The sequence below is a fragment of the Trifolium pratense genome, linkage group LG4 (genome assembly GCF_020283565.1).
Source record: "Trifolium pratense cultivar HEN17-A07 linkage group LG4, ARS_RC_1.1, whole genome shotgun sequence".
Taxonomy (NCBI): Eukaryota; Viridiplantae; Streptophyta; class Magnoliopsida; order Fabales; family Fabaceae; genus Trifolium; species Trifolium pratense.
This window is the reverse complement of record NC_060062.1, coordinates 16,214,843-16,232,755: the sequence shown is the minus strand read 5'-3', so window position 1 is coordinate 16,232,755 and position 17,913 is coordinate 16,214,843. Positions and strand designations below refer to the sequence as shown.

Here is a 17,913-nt window from a genome sequence, read left to right as displayed (position 1 = left end):
ACCCTTTTTTGTTCGTATGAGGCTATGAGCCACACTTTTGAAGAAAAACACTGTTTATGCGTTTTTTTAGTGTGGGTTTCTGTGATTTATTCATAAAGCAACATTTAGGAACCTTCTTTCTAAACCGGCCTTGTTCGAATCCTAGGATACAAAATGCAATTAAAATTTGGAACGCATGATACAAATGGGTATACAATGTCTCTAGATCCAAATTACTAAGGTATTTTGAACTTTTTGGGGGCCTGTAAGAAATATACGGGGTTTAAATAGTAACTTTCATAGTTTTTTTTACACTTGGCCCAAACAAATATTTGTTTCATTACTGGCCCAAAAGAGATTTTGTATTGTTTGAAATATATATTTAAGTTTTATATTTGTAATTTTAATAAATAATTAAATATTTATAAAAGGTTGTGGATTTGGACAACCTGAGAAATATTTAACTCAATTTATGCATACTCTTCACATTTTTTTAATTCAATTTATGCATACTTTTCACATTTTTTTAATGAGTATTTGAATCCATATTTTTAATATTATAAGAATATATTTCACAAATGTGTTAAAAAAAAAAAAAAATATACCGTATTTCACAAATATTCATATTTATTTCAAGCATGTTAAAAAAATGCACACAAAATTTCTATGATGTACTTCCTTTGTTCTTTTTTAAGTGTCACTTTTGATCATAATTTTTTTTAATATATAAAGCCAAATGTTAGCAAATAAGATATTTTCAATTTGTATCGACGAATATTATTAAAATATTCAGATTTTTTTATAATAGATAATTAAAGATATTAGTGATTAAAGTTGTACATTGATATATGTTTAGTGATAAAAAATGACACCTACAAAGAAATAAATGGAGTAATAAACTCAATTATAAAAAATAATTCAAAATTTCTCATAATAAACATGATATCTGGTAAATCATAACAATCAATTTCTTCCTTGAAGATAAGGGAACATATATTCTTTTTAAGCAAAAAAAGTAGCAGCTATGGTGCTACTACCAAAATAATAAGAAGATATTACTTACAAAAAAGAGAAGGGGGTCAAAGCATAACCTTCTTAAAAGATGTAAATCTAAAACTTCCTAAACCAAGTCTATTTCTTGAAAACTCTCAACTATGCATAAAAGAATATCATTTCAAAAGGTGAAATTTTATTATATACAAACCAAATACAAACCTACCAGAGGATACCTGCGATGATGAGGTTCCCATGATCTCACTCATATTGCGGATCAGAGAAAGAAAGTGGTGATGAGTTTCACGTGCTCTAACTAAATTGTAAATAAATAAAAAATTATATTAGCTAAATAAAAAAAAACTATATTAATTAGCTAAGTTATTTGTACTTTAATTCCATTTCTCAAAGATATGACTTGAAAAAGATGAAGATGTAGAAATACTTGTCAAGAATTTTAAAAATTTCTTGAAAAGAGAAAAAAGAAAGAAACTTGATCAAAGAAAAAAATTTAATGGCAAATCCACTACAAGAAAAAATTTCACATGTTTTGAATGTGGAAAACAAGATCATATGAAATCAGATTGTCAAACTCTATCAAAGAAAGAAAGAATTCAAACCAAAGAAGGCCTACATTGCATGGGATGACAATGAGATTAGTTCATCATCCGACTCGGAGAGCGAAGAATATACAAATCTTGTATTGATGACATCACATCATTCAAGCGATGAAGAACATGAGGTTAGTGATTCTGAAATTGATAATAGACCTTCATATGATGAATTACAAAGTGCCTTAATTAAATGAATTATATGAAGCATTTTTGAAACTTTTTAGAAAATGTTCAAATCAAAAGAAAACTATTTTAAAACTAGAAAATATGGCTAATGACGCAAAAGTGGAATTAGAAGAAGTAAAAAATTCTACATGCAATAAATGTCAAGATCATGAGTCTAAAATTGTTGAATTAAATCAAGTGATCAAGAAATATGAAAAAGGGCAAAGTGGTTTAGAAAATGTGTTAAGTAGTCAAAGATTCTCAAATAATAAATGTGGACTTGGGTTCTCCAATTTTGATAAACTAAGTACAAGTCACAATATATACCTTTGTTAAGACTACTTGCAATAAATTCAACAATAAGGAATCAAAGAAAGAGCATATTGTAAATCATCATAAAAGGCCTTATGATAGAAATAATTTTATGTCAATAAAAAGAATCATATTTTTAGACCTACTTGCTTTTATTGTAATACAAAAGGCCATACTCTTAATGCTTGCTATGTAAGGAACATGGGAATGGATTCTCTCCCGTGGAGAGAAAACTGCAGGAAATAATGTGGGGTGATCTCAACCCTTCATTCCTTTTAGGGACAAATCAATGGATAAGAATTAAAACCTTTAAAATAAATGTTGTTTTGCTTTCTTTTCTCTCCCTTTACACACTTGTACTTTGTACTTCATCCTTTCTTCAATCTTTAATAACAACCAACACACTATCTTGTTCGCGTGGTGCCGATTGACATCGTCGTCACAAACTCATTGCTTCCGTAGGTTTATTGGTTGAGATGCCGTTCGCTGCCATCGTCGTCTCCTACACTATAATTTTACATATTGATGTACATACACTCTAATACAATCTAATAACTCTTCCTCTTTTAGAAATGGACCACATCAAATTTAAAACAAAATAAACCAAACACAATCAATTGAATAACAACACTTCTCTCTTTTGTCAGACTATAACAACAGCAAACAAATGTTATTGTTTACAAACAATTATCATGACAAAATTGGTATAACCCATATAATTCTAGAAACTGTCATTGTTTCCAAACAACTAATTGATATAATTCAATCAACTATTATTGTTTCAAAGCAACTAATTGATACAATTCCCACCCGTAGTAGTCATTGTTTCCAAAGAAGAGGGCAAATAGATTCAGAAATTAAACTCACTGTCACGATGTTCCGTGCGCAGCCACAGTTGCTGCTTCAAGGGTTGCTATTTCATAACAACGGAGGTGTGAAAGTATGCAAATTTGAGTTTTGATGTTGAAGAGACTCAAAACGAAGAAGATTGTTGAAATTCTGGTATAGCAGAACCAGATGTTGTACAGGATGGCGAAACATCTGGTCTGTCATGAATAATATGGCAAGGCATATAACATTAACAACAGATACTGAAAAACGTAACCAGTAGATGTTCTACACGATGCTCCAACATTTATCAGGAGCGATAGTATACTGATGTTGAACGCGATGCTTAAGCATCTCGTAACAGTACAGACAAGTTAATAATAAAGTGCAGAACGTAAAACACAAGTTATTTGTTAACCCAGTTCGGTGCAACGTCACCTAATCTGGGGGATACCAATCCAGGAGTGAATCCACTATGATAGTATTAGTTCAAAGCTAAACTCGCCCGTTTACAACTTATCACCTAATCACCACCCGTGCTATATTCTACCTAAGTCACACCTAGGTATGAGAACCTCCGCTCAACTCCTCTTAATCACAGCCACTGTGATCGTACAAATAACAACTTGTATATGAAGACACGCTTCTTAAACATTCACCAATTCCGTACTTCAAAGCTTAGGAATGGTTCACACACACTATCTCCTTGCTTAAAAGCTCTAGAGATATTACAACACTCTACTCATTACCTAAAGGTTTCTGAGTGAGGACATAGTGACCATCTCACAACCCGAGTGGTTCACTTACACCAACTCTCCTAGAGAGTGGCTACATGACACGAAACCCTAAAAGACTACATCTTGATGAACAATGGCTTCGGTTCCCTAAACAATGGTGACAGCTTCCTTTAAATAACCTTCACTAGCACAGGCTAGGTCTTCAATTAGGCTTCAATAGCACAGCATGATTAAAGGTTCCTTCAAGGAAAAATCTTCAATTAAAATGTTTTGTTTCCTTAACTTGAAGATCTGATTAGCAGACAAAACTTGATCACGAGATCCATTATTAATTATACGTGACAACGCTCCTTATCACAAACGAACATTTATTATGGATTCCATATTTAGAATTTAGGCGCGAGATCTCAACATGCACAGGCCCGGCCTACTGGATGTGGTATCCAATGTTGAAGCATTGTACCGAACATCTTGCTTATACTGGATGGTGGAAGCGTGTAGTTCCACACCAGACAGGATCACATGTTTTAGCAAAATGAGGCCAACCATACAACACCAACAATCTCCCCCTTTGGCAATTTTTGGCTAAAACATCCTAAGATTATTTCAACCAATCCAAAGATATACAGACACATACATTTCATAAACACCAGAGGTATGCAACAGCGGAATACGAACACACCTGGCTTCACATAATACTTCAGCAGAGAGATATAAACTCTCACAGTAGAACCACACAAGGAGAAATAAACTCCTTCAAATAGAGAAATATAATTTCTCTTTAAGAACACATCATCCGGATGTTTCAACATTTGGTAGGACATCACAACAACACCCAGACATACATTAAGCGCATACAAGCAGAGCTACATCACTGTACTACTCTTCACAGATTCATCAGACACACTGTAATACTCTTCACAGATTCATTTCAAAGCATGTCAGAACATCATGCACAATTCTCTCCCCCTTTTTAGACACAAAATATGCCAAACAGAAACTTCATGTATTAAGAACTATAGTAAAGAGTAAAGACCATCACAGCAGATCCATATTTCTATGTCTATGATTATGATCATGCCCTATGCTGTAAGTTTAAATGATTTTCGAAGATCTTGCATGCACAACATTCAAATAACTACTCCCCCTCAAGAGATGCATAACAGAGTATCAAAACATCACACACCACATGTGCAGAGCACATTTATAACATATGCAGAGCACATACATCAGATACTATACATCATATGTTGCTATCGCACACACACCAGATGTTAGAGCATCTGTCAACACATCATGTACACAGAACACATCACAGATCACCACTCCCCCTTTTTAAGCCACAAATTCTGACACATAACCACGCATTAAGCAAACCACGGAGTAGCAGTTGGGAAAGTAAATTCCAACATAACTGAGAACAATAAATTCTCAGGCAACCAGGATGTTTCAACATCTGACGGGACAGTGCGCCACACTCAAGTACAGAATCAGCCAGAGCAATCAAACAGGGCATTACACAACAAAATAGTAACTGCTTACTTCATTATGCTACTCCCCCTCAATATCAGAATCAGATAAATTAATTTCACTCCCCCTGAATACATCGACACATGCTTATCAGAATGATAATCAGAAATCAATTCTTACTCATCCTCAATTTTATCATTCATATCAGCACATAAGCATACAACAACACAGATTCAACACTACACTACATAGATTAGCTGATGTCTAAGCATCCGACACCACGTCATATAGTAGAACACATCTATATAGTAGAACACATCCAACCACTACACAGACTAGCAGAAGAGCATGTATATGTTTCAACATCAGTTAGCACATCAGACATTAGCAGCGCAACATATCATACCTACCAACCACCAAACTACTTCCCTTTTTAGTCAGAAGTTTAGACATATTAGGGTCTTCATGCATTCATCAAGGAGTAAACACTACTACAAAAATGAGATATAATAGCGCCTATTTAATAGCGCTTATTGAAAAAGCGCTATTAAAACTTAACCACGGAGCCTTTTTATAGCGCTTTTCGTAGAAACGCTTTTAAAGCCTTGAACCCAGGGGTGTTACAATAGCGCTTTTGAGAAAAGCGCTATTAAATCCAAATACGCGGAACTCTATAATAGCGGGTTTTACATGAGCGCTATAGTAAGAAAAATCAATTAATTAAAATCTGTGGTGGGCGAGTATCGAACCTTCGACCCTTGCTGAATAATAAAAAAAACATGTATCAATTTTTTAGAAAAAAAAAACTTATAGTTTCCATTGACCGCATCCTCTACTCAGGGTTTCCTTGTTCCAATTCTGTTCTCTTTGTTCATCTCACTCAAACCCAACGACCTTCAAACCACCCAGAAACATTCACCTCACTCGATTCTACAAATTACCCACTCACCTTCGTTCTTCTTCAATCTCACTTCACCTAGAAACCCTCAACCTTCTTTAAACCTTCGTCACTCTCACTCCATCCAGAACCCTTCTTCTTCGACCTTCTTCTCACCCAGAAACTCACTGAAACCCTAAACCCCGTAGAATGTCAATTGATTGAACCCAGATTCCCATTGAAACCCTTAAATAAAAATCAATTGAACCTTGAGAACTCGCTGAAACCCTAAAACCATATTTCCCAATCGTTCATCATTGTCCATCGTTTCAGAAGTCGTTTACCCAGAAACTCTTCATCGTTCCGCCATCGTTCATCGCAGTTGAACCTCCATCTTATCATGAGAGGTTAGGTTACTCAGTCTTGCTCAATCAACAACACTTCTTTTGTTATTTTTGTTTATATCAGATTGATTAAAATCGTCTGATTTGGGGATTATGCTGCTGTTGTTGTTTTGATGTTAGTGACGATAGAGGTTACTCAGTCTTTGGTGTGTTTGTTATTTGCAGGAGTTGTTTCTAGATGTGGTGCTGTTGTGTTGGTGTTTCTGAATTTTTTCTTTGAGATTGTCTTCTTTTTTGGTTTGGGAGTGTAGGTGTAATTTTGGAGTGTGTTTTAGCTTGATATAAGGTGTGGTTTTGTCTCCTTTTATGTGTCTTAGGTATCTTTTAGTTTTTTGGATTTCTATTTGGTCCTTGGAGGCAGGTTGGTAGTGGTTCTAGTTTTGAGCTTGGTGATGAAGGCTTTGAAGAGGATATAGTAATCTAAGCATTGGGCCTTTATTTACTTTTTAGTTTTATCAGTAATTAAAACTAATAGTTTATCTAGTATGTAAAACTTGATGTTCAATTATGTTTACAGATTATTTGCCTTAGTGCCTCTACAAACAAACAGTCTAACATACAAAAGTAGGCAGAGGAAAAAGCTGCTTTGATCATGGAAGAATTACACTCTGATGACACTGGATTTATCATGGTAATTATTATATGCTACTTACTTGATCTTCTCATTCATATTTTTCACTTAGTTGTTGGTGGTTTATTATTCCTTATATAAGACTTTCTTTCCTGCAATTAGAGCATCATTACATGACATGTAGAAATTTTGTGTCGCACATTATAATTGTATTCATCATTTACATAATTCAGTTTAATTTACATAATTCAGTTTGATTTAGCATATTAAATTACATGACATGTAGAAATTTTTTATAATTTTCTTGTGTTTAGACAGTTGGAGATGTTTGTTGCACATGAGTTTTGGGTAGTGATGGAATGGTTCTTGTAAAGAAGGGCTGCTCAAATGCATCTTCTCCATAAATTTGCAAGTTGCAATAGGCGATGATTTCCAATTTTAAGATAAAAAGATAAATTTATAATGTTTTCAATCCCTATAATGATGCCTCTGCTGTTAGAATATAATTTAATTTACCATTAGTTCTAGTTGATATATTATAATTTATCTTTGTTTTTATTGGGCAGGAAACTTGACATGTTTCTATATATGAATTAAGAATGTCTTATAGATTATGATCAATGTTTTTATAATGGAAAATTGGCTTGTGGATTATGAATCTATTGCCCCAGGAGCTTGTTATAAAACCTGAAATAAATTTGATTAGTGGTGATTACGGCGTTGGGAAGAGTACTCTATTGTTGCAGGTATGGTGTTAGGTAGATTACGTGCTTAAATTTAATATCACTATTTTGTGTCCTTTTCTTGTATTACCCAAAAATTGGGAAGTATGTCTTAGGAATGGACAAGACCTTCTTTAAAAAATTTCTGAAATCTTACTTAAATACAAGTGATAGCAGCATTGGAGCATGTTTTGTTTCAAACTTCAGAAGAGGTATGAGATAGTATTGCTTTTATATTGCATCATTATATGTGATATTACATTCTTGTAATTCATTTGCTAATTTGAAATTCTCATTTTGTTTGCCATATACATTAACTTATCAAATAAACAAAAAGTTGAGTATCCGGAGAGAGTGTTTTCTGAATCTTCTTTTCAAATTTGAGCTTCGATGTATTTAATAAAAATGCTCTGCCTGTTATTGTAAATGATGGCTTTGACTGCGATAAAAAAATTGATACACCAATTTAAAAATCTTGCTTTAATTTGATGACATAACTTCAATATGTATTCATTAGGGGTAGATCAGTCCATTTGTGTTACTGGTGATGACAGCTGAGCATAGCATATAAGGGAAATGAAGAGGATCAGAGATACATATAAAAGATTTGAAGAGCTTGTGTTTGGGTTCGAAGAGTTTTTCTTTAAAGGACTGAATATCTATTTATGGATAGCAAATTTATATGTATCTGACTCTCAATTGTCTATCCCTCCTGATTGAATCTGAGAGGCTTTGCTGCTCTCTTGCGGTGAGCTTCTCAATCATCTCTCTATACTTGTGTTCACTTTTGTGTTTCATACTCTTGAATTCTATTTCAAAGCAATTAGCAACAAAATTGTACCTTGTTCCTTATAATAATACATCACATCTGAGAAAGAAGTAGTAATAAAATGTATTTAAGTTGCAGCAAAACAGTGTGCGAACCATCACTTCGCTAGAATTGTTATATTATCAAAACAATGCAAAACACATAAATTTTAAGGGAAAATTTGCATTATTAGTCACACTATATTTTTATCTATGTTTCCCTTACGGGTTTAGTTGGTCAGTGGAATAGTCTCATTCCTCATTGGACTCGAAGTATATTCATGTTCATCTATTTTTATCTATTACTTTCAAATTTAAAAAAAATGTCATTTTATTTTCTATGTAACTTGTGTTCCAGCTGAAACTTGTAATAGGCTGAAACTCATTCTAGTTTTTCTACATTCCATTTATTTTTGTTTAATAGTTGCATTTTCTTCACTTTTTCTTTCTGTTACAGGTCTGACTTTGGCCCACTCTTTTTTTGATTCCGCTCAATTGCGCGATCTTTGTAAGGTATCAAATTCATACTTCTATTCACCATTACCAATTTTTATATCCTAATTTTCTATGTTGTGTGGTTTTTGTGGTTTATGATTTGTGTTAGGTGGTTATGATTTAACATGTTCTCTGTTAGCTAGTAATTTAATTTGGTTTCTTGTTTAGTTAGGAATAATTCTAAGTTTCAATTCACCCGTCTTTGAAAAATAAGGTGTGGGTAGGTGGTAGCACAGTAGAAGGGGTGTGTACATTAGAACTAGGTTACTAAACTTGGGCATATGAGCTATTGAAACACTAGAATGAATTATGATCAAGTGGCTAAAGAGAACTGAAAAATAGAAATATTCAGTTCCAATGAGGCCCTTTATGCAGCAAACGATGTATTATCAAGCAAATGCCTATGTACCTTATTTCTTGTTCATTGTATATGCAATGACTATATTTTATTATACAGGTAGTTTGAATTTTATAGGCCTTCCTTTTTCGATGAAGTGGATCGTTCTCATCAAGTGACAGAAAAAAGAGTTTTGCAGCTGTTGTTAGATGTCAAATTTGTCATTGATATTATCAGAAGAAAGCAGGGCCAAAGTTTGACGATCTCATTTGTAGTGGTGTTTGTGTTTGTACTATTCAATTCTGATTTGTCTTGTAGCTCGGATAGGTTTTGTTTATGAAATGAATGTATTACGAGTTGTTGTTTTATTAGAGCTAGTGTATATTGGAACAACACTGTTTCTTAGAAAATTAATAATATTGTATATTTTGGAAGTCTATATATTGGAACTATTTTAAAATTTCAAGTGCAAGTTGACAAAAGTACTGTCAAACAACAAAAAAACAGCAATTTAGTCTAAAAAAGAGCAATTTTTTTTTAAAAAAGACAGGACATACAATAGCGTTTTTTACACGGGCGCTATTAAAAGTTTGTTAGACAAGGAATTATAATAGCGTTTTACAAACACGGGCGCTATTATAGATGACATATAACAGCGCTTTTTTAAAAAAGCGCTATCCAAACCCGTCTCCATAAGGCTGTTTGTTCGCGTGCAGGTACATACTACAACGCTTTTTTATTAAACCGCTATTAAAAGTGCACATATGATAGCGCTTTTAAAACGCTATTATAGGCACCCAGACCTATAATAGCGGTATCAATAATAGCGTTTTTAACCGCTATTAAAAGTTAAAAAAAATGCTATTAAACACCTATTTTTGTTGTAGTGAAAATAGCAAAAAGAACATAAGTATCCATAGTGCGGATTACCAGAATCATAGAATGCAGATTATTACAGACCATATGCACAAAAGGTGCTTCAAATTATCTACGGCATAGTCCACAAATATCCGGAGAACAAAAGTAGTGGAAAGAAAAACATGTGAGCTTTCATCCACAACACCATAACCAAACTCCAGCAATATAGAATGAAGATCATACGTCATAAGGCACAAACATATATTGTCTTCATCACATCAATCACATAGTGCACAGAGTTTACTACAACCGAAGATAACACTATGAGATACATACCTCATCAGATATAAATCAGCAGCGGAGGATCCATATCATATCCACCATATCAAACATCATAGTTAACACTCATAAATGAAACATCTCCCCCTTGTTTGCACAACATGACAACGGCATAAGAAAATATTGTTCCAGTAACACTTGTCATAGCTCCTATCTACGGTAAAACACAGATTTCCCCAACTTTTTCTTGTCAAGTGATATGATGTTTAGCGCATCATCCTCAACATCAGGCTTAAAGTCACACACACATATGCATATAAACCAGATCCATCTTCAACAATAGATATATTGTCATCACATAAGAACATGAAGTTAGAGGTTTCAGTGACGAATCCAAAACAATCAGATATAGTAATAGTAATCACATTTGAGCACCACATATCTGAGTATTATCACATATGATCATAACACATCTGAACACATATAGTACTTCTCAACAGAATTTACATCCACACAAACATCCATAACATGACTAGATCTCTTCCGGTCACACTTTGAGCAACAACTTGGTCAAGTGGTAGATCATCAGAATCAGTTTCTTTCACCACATTAAAAACCTAAATACTACAAACAACCATTTGGTTGATCTTCAACCTGATCAGATAGGGGACTCTCAGAACTATATCAACTTCAGTTTGGGGAATTATAGAACAGGTTTCAACAAAATTAGCAGGTTGGTCCAGGATGGTTCAACATCCGATAAGACATCAGAATCAGGTGAGGTTTCTTTAGGGGGACACAACCACAACTTTAGTGGGGGGTGACAAAGTGTCAGAACCAACAACTTTGGAAGATGACACAAGAACAATTTAAAAAAAATGTCATCAACAACCACAACATTCATGCTAGATTGACCTATGATTTTAAGTGATCTAGGTTTATCTAGAATTACAATTTCAGAGGCAGATCTCATAGATGTTCCAACATTACCCACAACATTTGAACCGACAGAACCTTTAATAGAGGTAACCACATTTGATTCAACATTAGGGGTGACAACTAAATCAATGAGGTTATAAAAAAACGAGTTTGGTAGATTCATTAACATAATCAACAGTAACATAAATAGACTTTTCTAGGGTCTTTTGAAAGATAGGATTAACCTGGATAATAGATTTAGAAACAGGTTTCCTAGATGATGCAACATTTTGTTCAACATTGTATTGTTTCAGCATCTGCTTCATCCACAAGAGTTGTGAACAACTACTCTTAGCTGCTATGTACTCAGCCTCTACAGTAGACAAGGATACACTATTTTTCTTCTTGATAAACCTGGAAATCAGATTATTCCCTAGAAAGAAACAACATCCATAAATAATTTTATTATCATCATCACTTCTTTTCCAATCAGCAACACAATACCCCACCAGTATAGAATTTATACCATGAGAGAACAGCATATCATAGTCACAAGCATCATTAACGTACTTCATCTCAACCTCAGAATGCATCTGTTGGACAATGTTGGACCATCTGGTTCGACATTTCTCCAAACACAATCTTATCAACAATAAAGACTCTTGGAGAGTCCTTCCAAAAATCTGTAGAGAAAAATAAATTCTCTCAAACTCAACCATTTAACCACTTGAGAAATATGTGAATAACTGATATAATTATCCAGCTTGACATGGCTAGAATCAACCATTCCTTGTTAAGATCACAAATAATTTCATAATGTCACAACATGTTGTCTGACATCATATCCTCTTATGAGACATAAGATCTCCACAAGCTTGAACAACACTCTAGACAATATATGTATCATTGTAGCAACAGTTCACAGATAAACACATGACTCTTCTCGTCATGGATAACCAATGCTCCATCAGAAGATGAAACCTAGAGTACTAGGTGAAAACATGCGAAAGACTTCATCCTTTCATGTTGGAGAGCAACATTAACTCCCTCAGTAGAGTCAATCCTGAGTCAAATATTCTCACTTCTTGAGAATACATCCAAGCACTCTGACCCCTTCACTTAACAAGGATACATATGATCATTGTCCTTGCAGAACTACACAATGTATCAAGACCTTTTGAATATGCAAGATGTCATGCATAACTAGAACACACTACAAGATCAGAACCTCCACATTCTGTTTCACATAGTCAGAAACGCCTTTTCTGACCGTACTGCTTGAGCACTCTTATGCACAATCCCAAGCATCTTCCAAAAAAAAACACCCATCAATAATTATGATGTTCCAACATCATTTAGGTCATCAGCCTCTGATTTCAGAAACAAGTTACGTTGGTTCTTAAATCATCATTCAAATGACTCATTGTGCATAAACATCATTCAAGAAGCTCCTAACAGAGTACCACCTGTGCAGATGATACCGGCTTTTCAAAAACACCTTAATACAATGGAGAGAAATAAACTCTCATAAAAGAATCACTGGGAAAAATAAATTCCCGCAAAGCTGAGAAAAATAAATTCTCAGGTATCATGATGCCGCAACATGCATTAGCACATTGTATCATACAAATAAACGACACTGCTCCCCCTTAGAACGTGTATATCAGATAATTACATGCATATCATGTCAGAGCTTTTACTCCCCCTCAACATACGTCAAATAGAATTACTACCTGTATCCTGATGATCCAACATTAGATAGCACATCCACCACTAACGCGTCTGGTAGCACACAAAAATCAAATAAGCACTAGATGCTTCAACATATAGTAGAGCATTGAGCCACATCAGACAAACAGTACTACTCCCAGAAAAATACTTAGTCTCTCGTCAAAGTATTCACCATCAGTCTTATGCATAACATCAACAGAGGATAGACAAATATCAGCTCCCATTAAAGAAATTATAATTTGTCAGATAGGATTACCTTCTCATACAAGGTAGGACATTTGATTTGACATCCTTCTTCTACACATATTTGAAACCAGAAGATGACACTCAGTCATTACAGCATACCAAATAGGTCAGTGGCTTGACCTTGTACTCCACCTTGAATAGAACCAACATCCTTGGCTGAAGAGGCAGATCCTTGAGATAATGCTTCAGCATCAATTCAAGCATCAATCTCAACCTCATGAGTTTCATCCTGAACTATGGTCTGGAGATACCATAGTAGTCCATAACTCTTGCAAGGGGACACAAGAGGGTCAACCATCAGTAGTTGATCAACCTTCAATACCAAATCATCCATACATGCAAGTACCTGCATATTATACATCTCAAGAAATTTCTTCTAATGTTCAGACTTCTTGTATGACTTTGAGATGTTGGATGCCATTCTTCTGCACTTATAGAGGAGATTCCCTCTACCAAGTATTTGGAGCAGTCTTCAAAAACAATGGCAATAACTGGTCATTATTCACCATAAGCCACCTTTTCAGACTAAGTCTGCTTCTCCCAATACACAAGGATCACCTTCAATCCTTTCAACATAATCGTTCCATTATGTGAGGACACCACATAACTGGACCCCAAGTCAAAGAGGAACTTCCCATATAGATACCAGAGAACCATAATCATTTGGTCCCAAAAATAATGACTCCTCCTTGCTAAATCATAAATTCATACAACTATAGATATTATCACCAGAACATAATAACATGCATGGTTAGAACATCATACAACATATACCAGAACAACATGCATGTGTAGAGCATCAGATAGCACATACTACTCACTAGATAACACAGCATCATATAGCACATCAACATTGCACACAACTGCAACTACCACTTACTTGGATCAGAAATAACCTACTCCAAGAGGTCAACCATGAGTTGATCGTGTCCTGAACAACATGCTTATCTAAGACATGTTTCTAGCGTAGAAAACATCTCAGACACAGATGCCTCCTCTTCCAAATCAGGAGAAGGTTACAAACACATGTGACCAATACACATTTGTTCAGCACCCACGCATCTGCCATGCTCTACTATCATCCAACAAGATTCTACAAAGTCTGCTCGTTTGATGTTCCAACATCTGGTAAGGCATCAGCTCCCTTCTACAGATGCACACAAATAAATCCTCTATCAAGGCCGTACAGCAGGTTAACACCGATTTGAAAATAAATCAAACCATACAGCAACTCATTACCAAATCTACACGCCTGAACACCAATAGACAGGTCTAATACACACCCTGTCATGAATAGTCCATCCTCCACTTCTAGGAACCATTCAATTAATATGAACTTCTCCAAGTTCAAAACAATTTTTCAGTATTCCTTTCTTGCCCATAACCAGAAAGTATCTTCCCTTGGATCTCATCCAGAAAATAGAACAGGATGCATGCTCTGATACCAATTGAAATTCTGGTATAGCAGAACCAGATGTTGTACAGGATGGCGAAACATCTGGTCTGTCATGAATAATATGGCAAGGCATATAACATTAACAACAGATACTGAAAAACGTAACCAGTAGATGTTCTACACGATGCTCCAACATTTATCAGGAGCGATAGTATACTGATGTTGAACGCGATGCTTAAGCATCTCGTAACAGTACAGACAAGTTAATAATAAAGTGCAGAACGTAAAACACAAGTTATTTGTTAACCCAGTTCGGTGCAACATCACCTAATCTGGGGGATACCAATCCAGGAGTGAATCCACTATGATAGTATTAGTTCAAAGCTAAACTCGCCCGTTTACAACTTATCACCTAATCACCACCCGTGCTATATTCTACCTAAGTCACACCTAGGTATGAGAACCTCCGCTCAACTCCTCTTAATCACAGCCACTGTGATCGTACAAATAACAACTTGTATATGAAGACACGCTTCTTAAACATTCACCAATTCCGTACTTCAAAGCTTAGGAATGGTTCACACACACTATCTCCTTGCTTAAAAGCTCTAGAGATATTACAACACTCTACTCATTACCTAAAGGTTTCTGAGTGAGGACATAGTGACCATCTCACAACCCGAGTGGTTCACTTACACCAACTCTCCTAGAGAGTGGCTACATGACACGAAACCCTAAAAGACTACATCTTGATGAACAATGGCTTCGGTTCCCTAAACAATGGTGACAGCTTCCTTTAAATAACCTTCACTAGCACAGGCTAGGTCTTCAATTAGGCTTCAATAGCACAGCATGATTAAAGGTTCCTTCAAGGAAAAATCTTCAATTAAAATGTTTTGTTTCCTTAACTTGAAGATCTGATTAGCAGACAAAACTTGATCACGAGATCCATCATTAATTATACGTGACAACGCTCCTTATCACAAACGAACATTTATTATGGATTCCATATTTAGAATTTAGGCGCGAGATCTCAACATGCACAGGCCCGGCCTACTGGATGTGGTATCCAATGTTGAAGCATTGTACCGAACATCTTGCTTATACTGGATGGTGGAAGCGTGTAGTTCCACATCAGACAGGATCACATGTTTTAGCAAAATGAGGCCAACCATACAACACCAACAATTGTTTCTTCAGGCCAGGGTTGAGATTAGTTTGAGGAAAAGTGAAGAAGAGACTCAAAACGACATTATTCCAAGTGTTTTAATTCATATCCATTGATCTGTCACTAAAAGAAATAAAGGGCTGAGATTAACCCACATTATTTCCTCCAGTTTTTTCTCCACGGGAGATAATCCATTCCCAAGGAACATTGGTGTTCCTAATTGGGAGTATATATGGATAAAGAAAGGAACTAACCCAAAAGGATCCAAAGAAAAATGGGTACCTAGAAAGTATTATTAATTATTTTATAGGTACTTGAAAACCATATGCTAAAATCGTCTTATTAAAAAATGATTTGAGAAAGATTGACACTTTGATATCTACATTGACATCAAATAATTGTGAAGAAGATAAGTTATTTTTACAAAAATATTATCATATCCCTTATATTATTATTCGGCTTAATTACACATTTGGTCCCTTATCTTTATTTTAGGTTTCAAGTTGGTCTCTTATCTTTTGAAAGTTTCAAATTGGTCCCTTATCTTTTCTTCCGTTTACTAAGTTGGTCACTTCTGTCAATCTTTTGACTGACGCCGTTAGATTTTGACAAGTGGCAAACGAAAAACACACGTGAATAGCCACATGGGATGACTTACCCAGTCATGTGCCACATCAATTTCTTTTAATTTTAAAATAAAAATAAAAGCTAAAAATAAAGAGGGGATGCGTGGAGAATGCTTACGGGTGCGCTGAGCAAGACACCTCAGCTCTTCTTCTTCCTACTGCAGCCAAAAATAGAGCTGTCAAAATGGCCTCGTCCGAATGGGCCGGCCCGCCAAGTCCAATTTTTTCTCGTGCTTGGGCATTAAAAATCCTAGCCCGAATTATTTTCGGGCTTTTAGCCCGGCCCGATCAGGCCCGATTAAAATATGGGCTAGCCCGAATGAGCCACAGGCGGCCCGCAAACCCGAATAAATTTTAATTAAATTAAAAATAAAAGATATAAATAATTTGTTTTGGATGATTTCAACTTAGTTTGTATTATAAGAGTTTCTTTTTTCGCCCTACGAGTTTCTCAAATATCATCCGCTACTTAAGTGTGTGATATTTTTTTCTCAAATTTCTCATTTTTACTACTTAAGTAGCGGATTTGTAAAAATAGGGCGTACGAGAAACTCGTAGATAGCGGATGAGTAAAAATAGGGGGTGCGAGAAACTCATAAGTAGCAGATGAGAAAAAATAGGGCGCGCGAGAAAGTTGTAGGTAGCGGATGAGTAAAAATACGACGCGCAAGAAACTCGTAAGTAGCGGATGAGTAAAAATAGGGCGCAAGAAACTCGTAGGTAGCGGATGAGTAAAAATAGGGCGCGGGAGAAACTCGTAGATAGCGGGTTAGTAAAAATACGGCACGTGAAAATTATTATATATGTGTATGTACAATATAAATGTATAATATAGATGAGTAAAAATAGGGCACGCGAGAATTATTGATCTTATTTATAATGTTGAGTTTGAGCAATAAAAATAAAATAAAAAATAAAAAAATAAACCGGGCCGGCCCGAAAGCCTGACAACCCGCACCGGGCCGGACTCGGGCACTAAATTTGGTAGCCCGTTTTTAATCCGGGCTTTTTAGTCCGGTCTGACGAAGCTCGATCGGGCCGGGCTGCTCGTTTTGACAACTCTAGTCAAAAATACTGGTTTGGCCGGCGGTGATTATGGCGTGTTGGCGACACCTCCAAAGTCACTTTCAGACCTCTAAAATTAACTAATGAATATGTCATTTTACTCAAAATTTCGCACCGATTATGAATCCGAACTTCGATTTCTTAGTGGAAGCTTAGATTTTAAATTTCGAAGAAAAAGTTTCAAGAACATAAAAAATGGAAAAAACACGATTCAACCTCAACCAAGTCAAATTAATCAGTGGAAAAGGTTTAAAACATCATTTAGATCATGAATCAATTGGAACCTAACTGATTTGAGCTATGAAACGTTCTAAC

General features: G+C 35.3%; 1 long non-coding RNA gene across 4 annotated transcripts; it reads left to right on the top strand.

The window, feature by feature from the left end:
• The first annotated feature begins 5,926 nt into the window (after positions 1 to 5,926).
• On the top strand, positions 5,927 to 9,750 carry LOC123920082. 4 transcript variants are annotated; one of them, XR_006813419.1, is made up of 7 exons: positions 5,927 to 6,382; positions 6,545 to 6,665; positions 6,897 to 7,010; positions 7,622 to 7,696; positions 7,841 to 8,420; positions 8,937 to 8,992; positions 9,432 to 9,750. It is a non-coding gene; the product is annotated as an uncharacterized LOC123920082 (long non-coding RNA). The 4 variants fall into 4 exon arrangements; XR_006813420.1 differs by having other exon boundaries at positions 7,622 to 7,884; positions 8,190 to 8,420; XR_006813417.1 differs by having other exon boundaries at positions 7,622 to 8,420.
• Positions 9,751 to 17,913: the final 8,163 nt, after the last annotated feature.